The sequence below is a fragment of the Sus scrofa genome, chromosome 6, assembly GCF_000003025.6.
Source record: "Sus scrofa isolate TJ Tabasco breed Duroc chromosome 6, Sscrofa11.1, whole genome shotgun sequence".
Classification (NCBI taxonomy): Eukaryota; Metazoa; Chordata; class Mammalia; order Artiodactyla; family Suidae; genus Sus; species Sus scrofa.
The window spans coordinates 101,937,331-101,958,480 of NC_010448.4; positions in this window are offsets into that span (position 1 = coordinate 101,937,331).

A 21,150-nucleotide genomic window follows, 5' to 3' on the forward strand; every position below is an offset into this window, starting at 1 on the left:
GAAATGGAAATGCTAGAGCATATGGTAGTTCTATTTTTAGTTTTTTGAGGAACCCCTATACTGTTTTTCTAGCAGTTGTGCACTGTTGGTGGGAATGTAAATTGGTACAACTCAAGAGCTCCCTTTTCTCCACATCCTTGTCAACTCTTGCTTTTGTCATTTTGATAATAGGCATGAGGTAATATCTCGTTGTGGTTTTGATTTATATTTTCCTGCTGATTAGTGATGTTGAGGAACTTTTCACGTACCTATCGGCTCTCTGTATGTGTTCTATGGAAAAATGTCTATTCAGGTCCTTGACCCATTTTTCAATGGATTGTTTGTGTATTTTCGTGCTATTGAGTTGTATGAGTTCTTTATTATACTCAGGCTAGTAACCCTGTAACTGATTTATGATTTGTGAATACTCTGTCCAATTTTGTAGGTTTCCTTTTCTTTTGTGGATGATTTTCTTTGTGCTGTGCAGAAGCTTTTTGGTTTGAGGTAGATTGCCAATTTTATTTGTTTGTTTGTTTTTACTTTTATTGCTTTTGATTTGGTGTCAAATAAAAAAAAAAAAAAAACATTCCAGGAATTCCCATTGTGGCTCAGCTGAAGCCAGGCGGAGGGAAAGAGAGGTCCGCTGGTCTTGGTCTCCTGAGAAATGGGGGCCACACCAGATGTCTGCCTCTCGGGCTCTGGTCCAGGACAAGCAAGTAAGCCTCTTTCACAGAAAGACTGGGGGGTTTCAGTCCATTGTCTGCATTGTACCCTGGGGTGAGGGCCTGCCAAGAACTGTCTTTGGTTGTTATCATCAGGGGACCCAAGAGCACAAGCCTGCCTGGCCACCCGAGCCAGGCAATCATGGGGCATCCCCTGGGGCAGGCTGTAAAAACTGGGACACCAGACATGTGTAAATCTCTTCTCTGCAGTGTGGCAGGGAGAGCACAAAGATGACACATAGCCTGCCATGTCTCTGAACAAGATTACATTAGGCCCTGATATGGTGGGATTTTTTTTTTTTTTTTTTTTTGGTCTTTATAGGGCCACGTCCTCAAAATATGGAGGTTCCCAGGCTAGAGGTCGAGTTGGGGATGCAGCTTCCGGCTTATACCATGGTCATAGTAATGTTAGATCTGAGCCACATCTCTGATCTATGCCAGATCTATGCCACAACTCACAGCGCTGGATCCCTTAACCCACTAAATGAAGCCAGGGATCAAACTCACATCTTCATGGGTACTAGTTGGGTTTTTAACCCACTGAGCTACACAAGGAATTCCAACCCTGGACGTGTTTAATTTGAAGCCTGCCTCTCAGGCTGCAGCTATGATGATAAGCGAATAGGCCTCTTTTACAGAAGGACCAGGCTCCTTGGACTTATGTCCTGGGGGTTGTGACCATTTAAAAACTGTTCCTCCGCGGAGTTCCCATTGTTGCTCAGCACTGATGAATTAGACTAGTATCCACGAGGACATGGGTTCGATCTGTGGTCTCGCTCAGTGGGTTAAGGATCTGGCATTGCCATGAGCTGTGGTGTAGGTTGCAGACATGGCTTAGATCCTGTTACTATGGCTGTGGCATAGGTTGGCGGCTGCAGCTCAGATTTGACCCTTAGCCTGGGAACTTCCATATGCTGCAGGTGTGGCCATAAAAAACAAAACAAAACAACAACATAACAAAACTCTTCTTCCATTGCTCTAGTCCTCTGGGGCTCTCAAGCACAAGCCCCACTGGCCACCAGAGCCCGATGACCTTTAGATTTTGCAGCAGCCATGACAACTGGGTGCCTAAGGAAGGTGCATGCTCCTTTCTGGGAGATACCAGTGAGCGGAAGAGGCAGATGGAGGGCGTTGTTTTTGTTGTTAAGCATCTTAAGTGGTTCAGGTTTGGACACCTGATTTTTATGAAACCTGGTTCATTTGGCTTTATAGGTATTCATTCATTTTTGGACTGTAGAGTGACTTACGTTTTTAGAAAATAAATTCTCATGTCCTGGGAGATGTTTATAGAATTATTTATGATTCATTTGAGCTGTAGCTGTGCCATGAATAATCAATACCTAATTTAAAAAAGAAAGACTCTGAGGAACAGGGTATAACACTGCATCCCTATGTACATTAAACTCTAAAGTGAATATGCAGAGTGCACAAAAAGAGCGGAGGTGTGCAGAAAAAACAGTGAATTAGTTATTTTTAGGATGGCAACCAAAGTGGTTTACAGAGTCAATAAAATTATTCAAGTCCCAGTGGCCCTTTTGTAGAAATGGAAAAGCCAATTAATTCTACAATTCATAAGAAATTGCAAGGGGACCCAAACAGCCACATGATTTTGAAAAAGGAGAAGAACGTTGGAGTATTCATCCTTCTTGATTTCAAAAGTTACTACAAAGCAACGGTGATCCACACAGTAGGGTACCAGCATCCAGAGACACACATGGATCAACGGAATAGAACTGAGTGTCCAAGAAATAAACCCATACGTCTAAGGCCCATTGATTTTCAAAGAGTGCCATTCAAATGGGGGAAGGAATAGTTTCTTCAATGAATGGGGAAAAACCTGGATATCCATGTAAAAGAATGAAGCTGTTGGAGTTCCCATTGTGGCATAGTGGAAACAAATCTGACTAGGAACCATGAGGTTACGGGTTCGATCCCTGGCCTCACTCTGGGTTAAGAATCTGGTGTTGCTGTGGCTGTGGTGTAGGCCGGCAGCTACAGCTCTGATTAGACCCCTAGCCTGGGAACCTCCATATGCCTCAGGTGCGGCCCTCGAAAAGACAAAAGACCAAAAAAAAAAAAAAAAAAGAAAGAAGCTGGACAGTTACCTTCTACTGCATAATATGAAAATTAACTTAAAATGGCTGAAACCTATATATAAGTGCTAAAACTTAAAACTCAAAGAAAATGGGAGTAAATCTTTATAACCTTGGATTTGGCTTGGAATGGTTTCTTACATGTGACATCAAAGCAGCAGCAACAAAAAAAGCATAGTGAGGTTGGACTCCATCAAAGTTAAAACTTTTTTGGCATCAAAGGACACTATTAAGAGAGTGAAAAGGAAATCCACAGAATGGGAGAAATCATATATCTGTGAGGTATAAGCACATATTGCAAATGATTTATAAGGGCTTCATGCTCGGGATGTATAAAGAACTCCTACACCTCAACAACCAAAAGACAGACAACCCAGTTAAAAAATGGGCAGGGATTTGAATAGACATTTCTTCCAAGAAGATCTGCAAATGACCTATAAGCACATGAAATGATGCTAGGCATCAGTAATAATTAGGGAAATGCAAATCAAAACTATAGTAAGATACTACTTCATACCTAGTGAGATGGCTGTGATATAATAATAATTAAAAAATGGAAAAAATAAGTCCTGGTGAGGATGTGGAGAAGCTGGAACGCTCACATATGCTTGTGGGAATGTACAGCAGCTATTAAAAAGAATTTGATGGTTCCTCAAACAGTTAAACACAGAGTTATGTGACCCAACAACTCCATTCCAGAGTATATACCCCAAGAACTGAAAACTGATGTTCAAACAAAAATTGTACTGTAATGTTCAAAGTAGCCCTGTTCACAGTAGCCAAAAAGTGAAAACAATTCAAATGGCCATCCACAGATGAATGAATAAACAAAATGTGATGGAACCATATCACATATCATTCCACCATGAAAAGACCGAAATAATGATATGTGTTATAATATGGATGAACCTTGAAAACATTATGTTAAGTGAAAGTGGTTAGGCACAAAAGGCCACATATTATAGGATTCTGTTTCCATGAAATATTCAGAGTAGGCAAATCCATTGAGACTGGAAGCAGATTAGTGGTTGCCAGAGGCTGTGAGTGAGGGAGTGGAGGTGTGTGGGGGGAAATGAGCAAGGGGAATGACTCAATGTCCATGGGTTTTCTGTTCGGGATGATTAAAATGATCTGGAAGTAGCTCGTGGTGATGAATTACCCCTTGAGGATAACATCAGACCTGACAGAATGAAACAAAACACCCACCTCAAATCCCCCTTGCTAGACATTTCAAGAAGATTGACAGGCTGGGTGAAAGAAACAGTTTGAGGGGAGATAGGTGTTGGTGGAAACATTTTGTCACATTTATGTCAAAACAAGTATCCCATTTTCAAGGCTGGCTTAGCTGAGCCTGTGTCTACACGCCCACGAGGAGCAAGACAGGCTAGAAACACAACACAGGAAATGTGGTGGCAATTCTCACAGTGTGGCTGACACCCTATGACATGCCTGTCACCAGCATTGTTAGATGTTGCAAACTGAAGGGGGGGGGCAACTTCCTGGAATAGCCAACCTCTTAGGTTCTAGAAGGTAGCATTTGCAACAGCTTGTCACTGTGACTGGAGGTGTGTTACCAGGAGCTTGTGTGAAGACACAGATTCAAACAGGAGATGGATGAAAGGTGTCTGCCTGTGTATATTCTTTATCCTCTGTCAGTTTTATTTCATTGTCCATGTTTATGTCAAGGAAAGCCAAATTCTATGAATATTTAGGATAACTTTGTCATGAAAAATCATAGAACAGTCTCCAAGTTTTTTAAATCAGAGATTTAGATGTTAGGGGACTTTATTTCAGGAATTCATCCTTCTTTAATATATAAGGTAAGAGGATAGAAAACAAGATTGTGGGAGATTAAACAATTTATTTGACTGAACCCTTCAGTCCTCCAAATTCTAGTTCACTAGGTATCAATGCTTCCCTTTTGTTTCAAAGTAATGCAGATTCAAAGTATAATTAATAATGAAAATTGTTATAAGAGCACCATTTGGCTCCCTGGAATCTGCTATCTTTTCCAGATCAAGATTTTAAAGACTATTATTATTATTATTTTGTCTTTTGAGGGCTGCACCTGCGGCGTATGGAAGTTCCCAGGCCAGGGGTCCAATCTGAACTGTAGCTGCCAGCCTATGCCACAGCCACAGCAAGGCAGGATCCATAACCCACTGAGAGGGGCCAGGGATCGAACCCGTGTCCTCATGGATACTAGTCGGGTTTGTTAACCACTGAGCCATGATGGGAACTCCCTGAAGGAGACTCTTTTAAAGATTCATTGATTTCTGCTTAATCTTATCCTCAATTTAAAAAGGGAAAATTTAGGAGTTCCCTGGTAGCTTAGCAGTTAAGGATCTGGTGTTGTCACTGCTGTGGCTCCAGGCACTGCTGTAGCACAGGTTCTATCCCTGGCCTGGGAACTTCCACATGCCCTAAGGGCAGCTAAAAAATAAATAAATAAAAGAAAGAAAGAAAAAAAGGAAAAACTAAGCTGAGCGATTTGTACTGAAATCATGACGCTGAAGGCAATATTTGGATTTGGTGCCCTATGTGCTGCAGTCACATCAAATTGAACACGATCAGACATCAGATGTGAAGAGAGGTCACGGTCACGCAGGCAAAGCATCTGCTTCTTTCTTATTGTTAAAAGGATTGCCTGTGCCTCTATCCATCCTTGGGGGGTTAAGTCTGGCATTTTTGAGCCTCCCTTCTACTCTTGCTGGTTGTTTAAAATGCAAAGGGACCCATGACATTTTTCACAGAACTAGAACAAACAATCCAAAAATTTATATGGAACCATAAAAAGACCCAGAATTGCCAAAGCAATCCTGAGAAACAAAAAACCAAGCAGGAAGCATAACTCTCCCTAACTTCAGAAAATACTACAAAGCTACAATAATCAAGACAGGAATTCCCATCATGGCTCAGTGGTTTGCAAGTTCCACCCCTGGCCTCTTTCGGTAGGTTGAAGATCCAGCATTGCTCTGAGCTGTCGTAGAGTTTGCAGATTCAGCTCAGATCTGGCGTTGCTGTGGCTATGGCATGGGCCTGCAGCTACAGCTCTGATTATACCCCTAGCCTGGGAACCTCCATATGCTGCGGGTGCAGCCCTAAAAAAGACAAAAAAAAAAAAAAGACAGTATGGTACTGGTACAAAAACAGACACAGACCAATGGAATGGAATTGAGACCCAGAAGTAAAACCAGACATCTATGGGTTTATTTAATCTCCAAAAAAGGGGCAAGAATATAAAATGGGAAAAAAACAGTCTCTTCAGCAAGTGGTGCTGGGAAAACTGGATAGCCATGTGTAAATCAATGAAACTGAAACACACCCTCACACCATGCACAAAAAATAAGCTCCAAATGGCTGAAAGAGTTAAATGTAGGACAAGACACCCTAAAACTCCTAGAAGAGAGCATAAGCAAAATATTCTCTGATATCGACCTCAGAAATATTTCCTTAGGTTAGCCTCCCCATGTAACAGAAATACAAACAAAAATAAAGCAATGTGACCTAATCAAACATATAGCTTTTGCACAGAAAAGGAAACCATAAAGAAAACACAAAGACAACTTACAGAATGGGAGAAAATAGTTTTAAACAATGTAACTGACAAGGGCTTAATCTCTAAAATATGCAAACAACTTATACAACTCAACAGCAAAAAAGCCAAAAACCCAATTGAAAAATGGGCAAAAGACCTGAATAGACATTTCTCTAAAGAAGATATACAGATGGCCAAGAGGACATGAAAAATTGCTCAGCATCTCTAATTTTTAGATAAATGCAAATCAAAACTATAAGGAGGTACCACCTCACACCAGTCAGAATGGCCATCATTAACAAGTCAACAAATAGATGCTAGAGAGGGTGTGGAGAATAGGGTACCCTCCTTTACTGTTGAGGGGAATATAAATTGGTACGACCACTAAGAAAAACAGTACGGAGGTATCTCAGAAAACTAAATATAGAACTACCATATGACCTAGCAATCCCACTCCTGAGCATATATCCATACAAAACTGTAATTGAAAAAGATACATGCACCCCCTATATTCTATAACAGTATTATTCACAATAGCCAAGACATGGAAACAACCCAAATGTTCATCAACAGATGAATGGATTAAGAGGATGTGGTATATGTACACAATGAAATATGACTCATCCATAAAAAAAGAACAAAATAATGCTATTTGAAGCAACAGGTATGGAATTAGAGACTCTCCTACTAAGTAAGGCAGAAAGAGAAAGCCAAGTACCATATGATATCACTTCTATCTGGAATCTATATGGCACAAATGAAATTTGTATATACGGCACAAATGAAATTTTCCACAGAAAAGAAACTCATGGACTTGGAGAACAGACTTGTTGTTGCCAAGGGGGAGAGGGAGGGAGTGGAATGGACTGGAAGTTTGGGGTTAGTAGATGCAAACTATTGCATTAGGAGTGGATAAGCAATGAGATACTGCTGTATAGCACAGGGAATTATATCTAGTCACTTGTGATGAAACATGATGAAGAATAATGTGAGAAAAAGGATGTTTCTATGTATATGTATATACACACATATGCATATGTGTGTGACTGGGTCACTTTTCTGTACAGCAGAAATTGACAGAACACAGTAAATCAACTATAATAGAAAAAATGAAAATCTTAAAATAAATAAATAAATAAATAAAATGCAAAGGGCTTCTGTAGGTCAGTGCCTCCCAAAGCCACTGGAGAAAGAGCAGCAGAGGAGCTGGAATCCAGGCGTTACTGCACACAGACTGCCCAGCCTGGTGGTGCTGGCCAATTGCTTTCTGGGACTCGCTGTCCTGGGTAGTGGGGTCCCTAGGACCTGGCCTCCAGCTGTGGAGCTCATGTACCCAAACATTTTTCCCAAAGGACATTCAGGTCAGGGTAGCTGAGTCCAGAGGAAATTCTGATCTCAACCACATGGTCAACGAGAATTAATCCTCCCTTTCCATACTCTTAGGCTCTTGCATGAAAAAAATATATTTTAAAAATTGTGATAAAACTGACATACCACAAAATTTAGCTTTTGAACCACTTTAAAATTTGCAGTTCAAAGGCATTATCCTTAAATTCTTAGGTTGAGCGGGGAAATAGATTTTTAAAATCCCCAAGTTAGTATCGGTACCGACATTTCCAATTCAAATTTAATATCTGGTGTATTCAGTGGTTTTTTTGTGCGATTTGCCTTGCAACATACATTTAAACACTTGACAACTGCAACTGCAATATTACTTCTAACAATATAACTACTGAGTGAAGCTTAGGATTTCTTTGCTGTTTGTTTTTGGAATATATCCCATAAAGGATGTATGGTTAGAGTATAGAGTTCAAAGTCACCTGTAATATTCTTAGGTTCATCTGTTTCAGTTTCAGGATTTACTTTTGAAAAAAAAATCTTTGAATTAATGTTTTGAATATGTAAAATATTTGTGATTCCCAGTAAAAATGGTTTTTTTAAAATTATTATTATTTTTTTGTCTCTTTGTCATTTCTTGGGCCACTCCCATGGCATGTGGAGGTTCCCAGGCCAGGGGTCCAATTGAAGCTGTAGCCACTGGCCTATGCCAGAGCCACAGCAATGTGGGATCTGAGCTGTGTCTGCAACCTACACCACAGCTCACGGCAACGCCAGATCCTTAATCCACTGAGCAAGGCCAGGGATTGAACCCGCAACCTCGTGGTTCCTAGTCGGATTGGTTAACCACTGAGCCATGACAGGAACTCCTAAAAATGGTTTTAAATGGCTTACTTAGAGAGGTTCTGTTTCCATTCTAATTCTTTCCGCCCAGTGCCTCCTTTACCCAAGTCCTCCAAAAAATAAATTTTATTTATCAATTCAGTATTTTTCTTTGGAAAAAATTCTTTTTTTTTTTTTTTTTTTAAATTTTATTTTTTTATTTTCCCACTGTACAGCAAGGGGGTCAGGTTATCCTTACATGTATACATTACAATTACAGTTTTTCCCCCACCATTTCTTCTGTTGCAACATGAGTATCTAGACATAGTTCTCAATGCTATTCAGCGGGATCTCCTTGTAAATCTATTCTAGGTTGTGACTGATAAGCCCAAGCTCCCGATCCCTCCCACTCCCTCCCCCTCCCATCAGGCAACCACAAGTCTCTTCTCCAAGTCCATGATTTTCTTTTCTGAGGAGATGTTCATTTGTGCTGGATATTAGATTCCAGTTATAAGTGATATCATATGGTATTTGTCTTTGTCTTTCTGGCTCATTTCACTCAGTATGAGATTCTCTAGTTCCATCCATGTTGCTGCAAATGGCATTATGTCATCCTTTTTTATGGCTGAGTAGTATTCCATCGTGTATATGTACCACATCTTCCGAATCCAATCCTCTGTCGATGGACATTTGGATTGTTTCCATGTCCTGGCTATTGTGAATAGTGCTGCAATGAACATGCGGGTGCATGTGTCGCTTTTAAGTAGAGCTTTGTCCGGATAGATGCCCAGGAGTGGGATTGCAGGGTCATATGGAAGGTCTATGTATAGATTTCTAAGGTATCTCCAAACTGTTCTCCATAGTGGCTGTACCAGTTTACATTCCCACCAACAGTGCAGGAGGGTTCCCTTTTCTCCACAGCCCCTCCAGCACTTGTTATTTGTGGATTTATTAATGATAGCCATTCTGACTGGTGTGAGGTGGTATCTCATGGTAGTTTTGATTTGCATTTCTCTTATAATCAGCGATGTGGAGCATTTTTTCATGTGTTTGTTGGCCATCTGTATATCTTCTTTGGAGAAATGTCTATTCAGGTCTTTTGCCCATTTTTCCATTGATTGATTGGTTTTTTTGCTGTTGGGTTGTATAAGTTGCTTATATATTCTAGAGATTAAGCCCTTGTCAGTTGCATCATTTGAAACTATTTTCTCCCATTCTGTAAGTTGTCTTTTTGTTTTCTTTTGGGTTTCCTTTGCTGTGCAAAAGCTTTTCAGTTTGATGAGGTCCCATGGGTTTATTTTTGCTCTAATTTCTATTGCTTTGGGAGACTGACCTGAGAAAATATTCATGATGTTGATGTCAGAGAGTGTTCTGCCTATGTTTTCTTCTAGGAGTTTGATGGTGTCCTGTCGTATATTTAAGTCTTTCAGCCATTTGGAGTTTATTTTTGTGCATGGTGTGAGGGTGTGTTCTAGTTTCATTGCTTTGCATGCAGCTGTCCAGGTTTCCCAGCAATGCTTGCTGAATAGACTTTCTTTTTCCCATTTGATGTTCTTGCCTCCCTTGTCAAAGATTAATTGACCATAGGTGTCAGGGTTAATTTCCGGATTCTCTATTCTGTTCCATTGGTCTGTCTGTCTGTTTTGATACCAGTACCACACTGTTTTGATGACTGTGGCTTTGTAGTATTTCTTGAAGTCTGGGAGAGTTATGCCTCCTGCTTGGTTTTTGTTTCTCAGGATTGCTTTGGCGATTCTGGATCTTTTGTTGTTCCATATAAATGTTTGGATTGTTTGTTCTAGTTCTGTGAAAAATGTCATGGGTAATTTGATAGGGATTGCATTGAATCTGTAGATTGCTTTGGGTAGGATGGCCATTTTCACAATATTGATTTTTCCAATCCAGGAACATGGAATATCTTTCCATTTCTTTACATCTTCTTTGGTTTCTTTGATTAAGGTTTTATAGTTCTCGGCATATAGGTCCTTTACCTCTTTGGTCAGGTGTATTCCGAGGTATTTGATTTTGTGTGGTACAATTTTAAAAGGTATCGTATTTTTGTATTCCTTTTCTAATGTTTCATTGCTGGTATACAGAAATGCAACTGACTTCTGAATGTTAATCTTATAGCCTGCTACTTTGCTGAATTTATTAATCAGTTCAAGGAGTTTTGGGGTTGAGTCCTTAGGGTTTTCTAGGTATAGAATCATGTCATCTGCATACAGTGACAGTTTGATTGGAAAAAATTCTTACTTTTCCTTCTTTATTACACAAAGAGAAGTGTATTATAAACATTGTTCTACCTGTTTTAAAAAAATTATCAATACTTTTTACTTTATCTGTGAACAAGATGAATCATCTGTCTGTCAGTACCTACCTCAATATTGTCTTATGTTATACAAAACACTGCAGATGTTACATGGATTAATAACACTAGACAGCCAAAATGAAAATATACTGTGAAAAAAATTCATATTTATTTACAGATGTAAATATGATTGCTTTATGGTTGCCTAGTGTAATTGATATGGTTGCTTCACGGTAGCCTGGCCTATATATATACTCATCATTATTAAATTTTTATGGCATAGTGCCTTACAGTCATATTCCTAATACAGTATTGGAAGCATGTTACCTTTTTAAAAAAAGCCGCTGACCTGCGATAGGATAATGTACAGATTCTTCAATAATGGGAGAGGCACATTGAATGATAGCGTGATTTTTTGAAAGCAAACTAAACAAATAGTAGAGAAAACGAGCACATTATTAATTTTATGTTAAATATCACCTATATAAGGATAGACTAGTATCCACCTATAGTTTACTGCATTTTATTAACAAATTAGCAGTCTATCCTGGATTGCTGCTGCTGCTGCTTTTTACGACTGCATCTCATGTCATTGTGTGGGTGATCCAATAGATTATCCAGCCAGCTCCCTACTGATGTAAATTTGGGTTGTTTACAGTATTTTGCCATTATAACTAATTCCTTAATGAATAATTTTGTACATGTTTCATTCCTGTGGAAGTGTAGAGAAGTGTAAGGGTCCAAAAGCGTAATTGCTGAGACAGAGGGCAAATGCATGTATTATTATGTTCTGTATTGTGAGCCTCCCTTCATAGAGACCCACCATTTTAAACCCTTGCCAACAACGTACACATGTCAATTTCCCTACGGCTTATACTACACGGTGTGTTATCAAGCCTTTGGACTTTTGCCAAAACCTTTTTTTTTTTTTTTTTAAAACTCCCGCTATCTTTGCCCAGGGTCAGCCCAAGAAACTAGAGTCTGAGCTCAGGAGTGTGCTGGAGTGGGTCAGACTGGCTCACCAAGGTCTATGGGGAAAATTCTAGAAACTCTGTTCTTGTTAAACATTACATTTAAACTATTAAACCATAGAAATTTATAATTGAATGACTATTAGAAACAATGGCAATAAATTCTCCAAAACATATGCCTTTCCAATGACCACCTTTACTGTTGTAGTGACACTTTGCTCCTATTGTCGCTGACACTTTGCTCCTATTGTCGCTCAGGTAGAGACACGGGGAGAGACGTTGCGCATCTCTGCTCAGTGACCCCACTTTGGCGGCTTGAAATCACTGTGATGGGAGGGTTTACACCATGGGAATCAGTAAACTCTATAAACTGGGGCCTTTTCCCCCCTTGAAGAATCATTTGTAAAACATTTACCAGTGATCCCGGAAAGATGATACCAGAATCCGTGTTCTTGTTCACGGCAATAGAAGAATGAACTCTGCAAACACACAGGCAGCAAGCAAGCAAAGACTTTATTAAAGGACAGCAAATAGCTCTCAGGGCTGCTGGGAGCGGGGAGAAGAACCCCCCCTTCTCTACTGTCCTTCAGGGGCTTTTATTCCTTAAACATGGGGGGGTACCAACATGTGGTCCAGAAAGATGTGGTTTTCTCCCATTGGCCTTGTTCAATTACCTGTTTCAGTCCTTATCCAGTAGAGCTTTTAGAGTTGTAAATGTCCCATGTAAGTTTAATGGTTTCTTTGTCCTTTTCTTTCCTTAGATTAGGTCACCATTCTTCTCATTCCTTTTTTATCGTTGAGAAGTGGGCTAGAGATTCGCATTTCCTACAGTAAACAAAGTCTGTGGAGAATGTGCATTTCCTATAATAAAACAAGACCTGTGGAGGCGTTACTGCCTGGAGCCCTTAAGCCACAAATGTTAATAGCCATATCAAAAGAATGTATTGGAGCCCATGCTCCTACATTAACTACCTGAGTTAGTATTCTGTCTCACCAGCATCCCCTTGGACCACTAGGAAAAAAGTTCTAAAACAGAAAGTTTGATTCTGATATTTTTATAGAGGCAGATCTCAAATATTGTGGCTTCAGTTCCAGACCACTGCAAGAAATCGAATATTGTAATAAAGTGAGTCACAGGTTTTTTGGTTTCCCAGTGCATATAAAAGCTAGGTTTATGCTAAAAGTTTTATGCATATAAAAGTTATAAAAGTTATGTTTATGCCTTTAAGGGACAGCATTATGTCTAAAAAACAATGCACAGGCCTTAATGAAAAATACTTGATTGCTAAAAAATTCTCTCATCTGAGCATACCGTGAGTCATAATCTTTTTCCTGGTGGAGGGTACTGCCTTGATGTTGTTCTCTGTGAGCTGATCAGGGTGGTGGTTGCTGAAGGTTGGGGTGGCTGTGGCACTTTTAAAAAACAAGACAACATGAAGTTTGTTGCACTGATTGACTCTCCGTTTTACAAACTCTTTCCCTGTAGCATGAAATGCTGTTAGATATACTGACACAGTAAAACTTGGTTCAAAATTGGAGTCAATCCCTCAAACCCCGCCACTGCTGAATCAACTGAGTTTGCATAATATTCTAAATCGTTTGTTGCGATTTCAACAATCTTCACAGCATCTTTGCCAAGAGTAGATAGCATCCCATGAAACCACATTCTTTGCTCATCCATCAGAAGCAACTCTTCTCTATTAAAGTGTTTTTTTTTTTTTTTTTTTTTCGGTCTTTTCTAGGGCCCCACCCATAGCATATGGAGGTTTCCAGGCTAAGGGTCTAGTTGGAGCTGTAGCTGCAGCCTATACCACAGCCACAGCAACGCAGGATCTGAGCCACATCTGCTACCTATACTGCAGCTCGCGGCAATGCTGGATCCTTCACCCACTGACTGAGCCCAGAGATTGAACCTGTGCCTTCATGGATCCTAGTCAGAATCATTTCTGCTGATCCATGACAGGAACTCCCATTAACGTTTTAATGGCATGAAAACATGGATCTCCTTGACCATCTCTAGGAGCTCTTGGGTGACCAGATGCATAGCCAATGAGCAAAAATATTTTGAAAGATATATATATATATATATATATATATATATATATTTTTTTTTTTTTTTTTTTTTTTTTTTTTTTTTCTGGGCAGTAGGTCTCAACAGTGGGCTTAAAATACTCACTAAACAATGTTGTAAATAGATTCACTGTCATCCGGGCTTTGTTGTTCGTTTTAAAGAGCACAGACAAAGTAGACTCAGCATAATTCTTAAGGGCCCTAGGTAAATAATGGTAAATAAGCATTGACTTCAAGTGACCAGCTGCCTCCACCCCTGATCAGAGAGTCAGCCTGACTTTTGAAGCTTTGAAGCCAGGCACTGACTTGACTTCTCTAGCTTTCAAAGTCTTCGATGGCATCATCTTCCAATAGAAGGCTGTCTTGACTATGTTGAAGATCTGTGTAGTAGCGCCACCTTCATTAATGATCTTGGCCAAATCTTCTGGATGACTCCTTGCAGCTTCTACATCAGCATTCACTGCTTCCTCTTGCACTTTGGTGTTACAGAGACGGTTTTTGTCCTTAAACCTCAAGAACTAATCTCTAGCTTCAAATTTTTCTTCTGCAGATTCCTCACCTGCCTTAGCCTTCATAGAATTGAAGAGAGTTAGGGCCTTGCTCTGGATTAGATGTTGGCTTAAGGGCTTGTTATGGCTGGTTTGATCTTCTATCCAGATCTCTCAGACTTTGTCCACATCAGCAATCAGGCTGTTTTGCTTTCTTTTCATTCATGTGTTCACTGGAGTGGCACTTTTAATTTCCTTCAGAAGCTTTTCCTTTGCATGCATAATTTGGCTCTCTGGTGCAAGAGGCCCAGCTTTCAGCCTGTCCCGTGGCTTTCCATGTGCCTTGCTGACTAAGCTTAATCACTTCTAGCTTTTGATTTAAAGTGAGAGCCTGCAACTCTTCTTTCACTTGACTATGCAGAGTCCATTGTAGGGTTATTAACTGGACTGATTTCAATATTGTATCTCAGGGAAGAAGGAGGCCCAAGGAGAAGGAGAGAGATGGGGGAATGGCCATTGGGTGGAGCAGTCAGAATACACCCATTTTTTAAAGTTTGCCATCTTATATGGGCATGAGTTGGGTCATGGCACCCCAAACAATTACAACAATAACATCCAGAATACTAATCACAGATCACCATAACAAATACAATGATAATGAAGAAGTTTGAAATAGTGTGAGAATTACTAAAATGTGATGCAGAGGCATAAAGTGAGCAAATGCTGTTGAGAAAATGGTACAGATAGACTGGCTTGACCCAAGGTTACCACAGACCTTTAATTTATTTAAAAAAAAAAGAAAAGAAAAAAGAAAAAGAAAAGCAAGGCCTCTGAAACCCAATAAATTGAGATATACCTGTAGACTAACCAACCCAAACACCTTTCCACTTGTGTTCCTTCTCTTTACCCTGCCTAATGCCTCCCTCAAGGTTATCTTGTTATAAGATTTACCCACAAATGCTAGATTCATAATGCATTTGTCTTTTATCATCTTGTCATTAAACATGGGGTTTTGGTGGGTATTTCAGTCTACTTTGGTGTCTTGGCAATAACCATAATGCTAGTTAATATTTCTCTAACTTCATGCATGCCATGTTACGCTTATGTGTTTAAAACCATGTAAGAAAGAGATCATTATATCTCACTGATGTCCCTTAGTATAAACTCACCAGCCTGTTTCCCACTAGTTGTGTATTTTTTCCCCTCCAGTAGAGGCCTGCTTATCTTCACTTCTAATTACATGTTTCTAGAGCACTGTAAAGCCAGTTTTATATCTTTTCTTTCTTTCTTTTTTTTTTTTTTTTTTTTGCTTTTTAGGGCTGCACTTGTGGCACATGGAAGTTCCCAGGACAGGGGTCGAATCAGAGCTATAGCTTCCCGCCTATGGCCTATGCCACAGCCAGAGCAATACAGGATCCGAGCCACGTCTGTGACCTACACCACAACTCGCCACAATGCCTGATCCCTGACCCACTGAGTGGGCCAGGGATCGAACCCGCATCCTCATGGATACTAGTCGGATTCATTTCTGCTGAGCCATGATGGGAACTCCCAGTTTTATACCTTAATTTATTTTTGGAAAGGGATGGAGATTAAATTTTCTCTCCTTTGCTTTTACATTATTAACTAAATGCTGAGCAAACACTTCCTGGGAGATTTAATCATAAGCGACTTTATTTTTCACTCCCATGGCCCCTCATTTCTCTCCTGCCCAGTGTAAGTCATGTTGGTTGAATTTTCTGGTCTCTCCCAACATATGTAAATGGCTTCACTCCAGTGACTGACATGTCTAGTCCTACCTAATATACACAGCTGTGTCCATCATTGGGGGGGGGGGTTCTCTCGCCCCCAGCCTGGACCATCCCATGTGCAAGGTCTCAGGTTGTGCTGGGGGACTGCATCACTTCTCTTCCACCACTCATGCTCCTGATACACCAGGGTTCCACACAGGGAGAAAGGAAAGAAAAGGAGGTTAAGAACTCCTTATCTGGTGGCTATTCCATGAGCTGGCATCTGCACTTAGGCCTTTGGTGAATGTTGAAAGCTGAGCCAGCAGCCCTCTTTGACAAGATTAAACATTGGGTCTCCCAGGAGTGCCCCACATCTGATCCACTCCAACACTCAAACAGTCCTTGTTCTGAAAAACTCTTTAAGGAGCTCCAGTTGTGGCTCAGCAGGCTAAGAACCCAAATAATATACATGAGGAGGTGGTTCAATCCCTGGCCTCACTCAGTGGGTTAAGGGTCTTGCATTGCTGCAAGCTGCAGTATAAGTCACAGACATGGCTTGGATCTGGCATTGCTATGACTATGGGATTGGTTGGCAGATGCAGCTCCCATTTGACCCCTAGCCTGGGAACCTCTATATGCCATGGGTGCAGCCCTAAAAAGAAAAAAAGCAAACACACACATACGCACAAAACATTGACTGTAAGGTGTCCAAGATCAGTGAATTTCCTTGACTCTTTCCATCAAAGCATCTCTCTTATACCTTAGATACCTTAGCTAGGAAGAAGACACCAGGTGACCATGCATAGGGGACATATAAAGCCCCCCTTTCTTGACTTGAAGTGAAAAGGCAATATATCCATTCTCCTTATTCTTGTAGAGGAAGCTCTCCCCAAATACTCTGCCCCCCAAATAAATACTTCTTCAATGTCTAAATTAATTTTTTTTCAGTGAGTGTGGGCTGAGGTTTGGAACTGTTTCCAAACATCTTTGTGAATTCTGCAGAGGGTCTAGCACCTCTTTTGGAAGGTGCTATGGGTTGTCCTTAGCTCTTTGGGTGAAACTTGCACTAAACATCCTGTTACATGAAAAGGGTGATAGATGCTGTTATGTTCATGTTGCCTAATATGAATAATTTTAATTTCCGTGTTTCATTCTATAGAAAAACTTGGCATGATCTGAGAATCAATGAAGATGAGAACTGTGCTGCCTGTTCATTATTAATCAATTTAATATATGAATTTGCCCTGAAATGCTTGGTCAATTCTATTTTAGACATCCTCATGGTATTGACCAAACTCAAGTGTTCCAGATTTATTAAACCTACCAGAATTTGAGTGCATTTGTGTGTGTGTATGTGATTTAAAGACATCACTTCAATATTCAAAATTCATATGCTACAGGTGGAGCCATATAAAGAAAAAAAAGAGAAACTATATGATCTAGCAATTCTGCTTCTGGGTGTTTAATCAGAGAAAACAAAAACAGCATTATTTATAGTGGCCAAAATATAGAGGCAGACTAAATGTCCAACAGTGGAAAAATGGATAAAATATGGTGGATATAGATGACAGTGGAGTGTTATTCAGCTATAAGAAAGACTGAAATCTTGCAATTTGTCAAGACATGGATGACCTTAAGGACAATGTCATAATTGAAATGAATCAGAGAAAAACAAATATTGTGTGGTCTTATAGGTAGAATGAAATCCTGTGCTCATAGATACAAAGAACAGTTTAGTTGCTGTCAGGGGAGGAAGTGGGGGCAAAGTCGAAGGAGATCAAAAGGTACAAACTTCCAGTTATAAATCATGGGATGTAATGGTGGCCACACTTCACAATATTGTATTGCATATTTGAAGGTTGCTAAGAGAATAAATCTTAAAAGTTCTCATCATGAGAAAAAAATTATCATTCTGTTTAGTAATGAATGTTAACTAGATGTATTTGGTGACCATTTTGCAATATATACAAATAGCAAATTATTACGTTGTATTCCTGGAACTAATTTAATGTCATATGTCAACTGAACATCAATGAAAAGTAAACTGAGATTACTATTAGTTATTACCTATCCAAGATTATACCTTATTTGGGCTTTCCAAGTTATCTCAGGACTACATAACTAGGTGTTGTTTGTAGGTATATTTAATTGAAGTTAGTTTTATGATTCTTTACTAGGCATTGTGCCCATTATCAATATATTGCTTCTCAGTTGCACATTCACCCTTCATTACCTTCTTTGCCACACCAAAGATTTCTCCTTTGCCACAAGTATGATGACAAACTTTGCCAGCAGAGGGAGCTGGAGAGACGTCATAGAAGATAGGGAGTACAAGTTAAGATGCAGCTGCTGGGTTGTTGGTTCTTGGGGAATTTATCAGCTGTATGTGTGTATGTGTGGGGGGCATGTGTTGGGGAACATCCAGGGGGATTCTATTCAAGCCCAGAGTACACCGTCATTTTGAAAGGTCCCAGCCCTAACTCTGGCCTGGTGACCACCTTTCATGGATGTGCTGCCCTGGAGACCTCCTGGTGCCCTGCTGGTGAGTGGGCTATACCCTCTGTGCACCTGCCAGACTCAGCCAGCATCTCTAGCTTCTCTAGGCCTGGCCTCTTGCAAAGCATGCTTTCTGCTGTGCTCACCTCCTGGAGCAGCATGGTTTTCTCAAGGCCTGAGCCCCCTTACAGTGCACTTTATTCAGTGGTCAGTGCCTGCAATGGCACAGCTTCCTCTAGCTTTGAGAGCCCACAGTCATGGCTTTCTCTTGTACTGGGCTCCCTCAGTTAAGGCTTCCTCCAGTTCCCAAGTTCAACAGTTCCCGGAGGCCAGCCATTCCCTGGGGTGCCTAGAGAGCAGATTTTCAGCCAATCCCCTTGATGAGGTGCCTAGCAACTCCCTACCTTCCAGAGAACCATGATTTTACCCTCTCCAGTGAGAACTGCATTTCAGCCCTGGAGAGGAGGGCCCTTCCGTGGGTACCCATTTAAACCTTAGGGATACTGGTTGCTCCATACATCATCATTATCTCCCCCCCCTTTTTTTTTGGTCTTTTTTTTTTTGCCATTTCTTGGGCCACTCCCACGGCATATGGAGGTTCCCAGGCTAGGGGTAGAATTGGAGCTGTAGCTGCTGGCCTAGGCCAGAGCCACAGCAACGCAGGATCCGAGCCGCGTCTGCGACCTACACCACAGCTCACGGCAACGCCGGATCGTTAACCCACTGAGCAAGGCCAGGGACCGAACCCACAACCTCATGGTTCCTAGTCGAATTCGTTAACCACTGCACCACGACGGCAACTCCCTCCCCTCCTTTTTTAATAAGCTTTTTATTTTGGAATATTTTTAGATTTACAGAAAAGTTGCAAAAATAGTACAGAGATCCCAATACGCTTCACCCAGCTGCCCCCAATGGTAATAAGTTATCTGACCCTAGTATATTTATCATAACGAAGAAATTAACATTGATATGTTACTATTAACTAAACTACAGACTTACTTGGTTTCCCCTGGTTTTGCTCCTCCTGATTCTTCAGAATTCTCTTTAACACTTATCAGCCAATTCTCCAGGATTCCAACTCTATGCTCATACATCTTTATGTTAAACGTTTCTCATTCACATTACTACATGGTTTTCCTGTCGTCTTACTGGACCCTAATTTATATAGGCATTGACCTTGCAATCTTTCTCGGCTTCTCCTACTCCTCTGTCAGTGGCCATTCTAAGATGGATTCTACTTTATAGTAACCCTTTCTTGGGTCTAAATAGCCCTAACCACATGAGAAAGCCCCAAGGGAAAACAGCTTTATTCTGAATTATGTACATCTTGGAGATCTAACTCATTCATGGAGAATAATTTCTGGTTGCTCACTTGAGTAGAAGTCTTATTTATTTATTTATTTATTTATTTTTAACAATCATACTCACAGCATATGGAAGCTCCTGGAACAGGGATTAAACCCAAGTCACAGCTGTAACAAGCTGGATTCCTTTAACCCACTGGCTGGGCCGGGGATTGAACCTGTGCCTCTGTGCAACCAGAGCTGCTGCAGCTGGATTCTTAACCCACTGCAACATAGCGGGAACTCCCGGGTAGGAAAAGACTCAGTGGAATAGAATGAGAGAGTAGGGGTCCTGACAGCAGGAATGAACTACCTTTCCCTGCATTCGCAGGCAGTTGGCACATGGCTTTTCCCTTCTTTCCTCCATTTCCTCCCTTCTCTCTTTTATCCTAGAGTAGGCAGGAAGTGAAATGATACTTTAGAATGGAATTAGGCTATACAGAACTGAGGAGGCTGGAATAAATCGTGGCAAACAGAAGATTGCGGTTTTCCAAGCAGGTCTAATTTACTCCAATAAAGACATTACTAAGAGAAACCTCCATTAGGATATCCCCCAAATGAATGTTGATCCACTTAGCTGACAAGCTAGGGCCACATCTCTCCTTCCACATCCCACCCCAATCTCCAGGCACCCAGTGCTGTTCCCTGCCCTCCCCCCCCGCCCAGTGCCAACACATTCCCAAGTTCTCCACCTGAGGTGGTCTGCTGTGCTCCTGTTCTGCCTAAGTAATGGATTTTCCATGATTGCTTTTCTTCCTTCTGTTCCCTTTAATTAAAAACTCCCAAATATTGAGCCTGAACTTAGTGCTTTTTTAACATTAAGGAGTAAATGACTGCTATATTTAATACCCATTCATAGCCTTAAAGAGGAGCTTTATATCCAAATTAACCTTAACTGATGGAATGTGATAAGGAAAAGAGTAGGTGGATAGCTCTGAGAATGAGACCTCATGATTGTTTTTGTTCAGTGGGAATGTCTCCTTCTTCATCATGTCCAAACTAGGTTTCTGAGGGAAAATGTGGGTAATTAGCTTAGGGCTACATCCCACTTGAGCCTTAGTACATGCTGCTTAGCTGCATACCATTCAAACTTTTATTTAATCTGTGTTCCAATGAGGCCACAAAGAACCAAAGAGCTGTGCTTTGATTGGCAAAGTGACCTTGAGAAAGTATGGATTTCTGGGTCACTTTTCCAGGTGTGTATTCACTTCTGACAAACATTGTTCCTGACCGTCTCACTTCTTCTGCAAAG